This window comes from Malurus melanocephalus, unplaced genomic scaffold, assembly GCF_030028575.1.
Source record: "Malurus melanocephalus ecotype Western Australia unplaced genomic scaffold, MMel_1.1 scaffold_3, whole genome shotgun sequence".
NCBI classification, from domain to species: Eukaryota; Metazoa; Chordata; class Aves; order Passeriformes; family Maluridae; genus Malurus; species Malurus melanocephalus.
Genome location: NW_026623235.1, coordinates 6143120 through 6144041, shown reverse-complemented (window position 1 = coordinate 6144041; position 922 = coordinate 6143120).

Here is a 922-nt window from a genome sequence, read left to right as displayed (position 1 = left end):
CCTGCKCTGCCATGGCCTCGTTGGAGACAGGGCACCTGTCCAGCCTTTTCCCTCACAGATAAATTAACATGGAGGACACAACCCCTCATGTGCACCTACCTAGGTACTGGCTGAAATGAAGAAAAATACACTGGCACACACACTGCCTCTTCTCGGGCACAGTTTGTAGGATAAATTATAATAACTCAAATTTCTAAATTTCCCTCTCAGCCATGGTTGCTCACGCACCACCGTGTGTATGCATGGAAAGACTGACTCCTTGCACCGCCTTCAAGATCTAAGGCTTATTCTTCCTTACATACGTGTTCCTGGTTCTACAGCAAATTCTTACTAAACCGTGTGAAAACACAGCCTCTCTCCCTGTGTGAGCTGCAGCAGCGGGACCTTGGGAGCTCTGGGCCCCAACCATGCGGGCACTGCTCCATTCACACCCACGGAGGGTCCCGGCATGTTCGGCGTGTGCTGCCTTGGGCCGGTGTCACACACGTGAGAGCCACCGCCTGTCTGCGCGCAGGAACAGAGGATTTCGACCATAATGTTTCGTAAATCTGGCAGTTAATGTGCAAACTAAATCACTTTAAACCCCCGCGTTTTATACAGCCCACTGTCACACTCTTGCCTGTCGTCTGGCATTTGTGGGAGAATATGAATGAGCMGCCCCACAGCAGCTGCCGGCTGTACCCCCCAGGTTGTAGCTTTGCGTAGGGCTCTCAGCTCAGTATCGGGGGATTCAGGCAGACGCTTGTCACCAGATATAGCCGAACTTCGGCCATTTCGGCGAATGTCACCAGAAAAAAAAACAACAACAAAAAAAAAACCAGCTTCTTCGTCGAATGCTAACATGCAAGTCAGCTCCTGCCCTGAGGGACTAGACAAGGACCAGCACCGGCGGAATCCTCGGGGCCGCCCCGTCGGCAGCGGG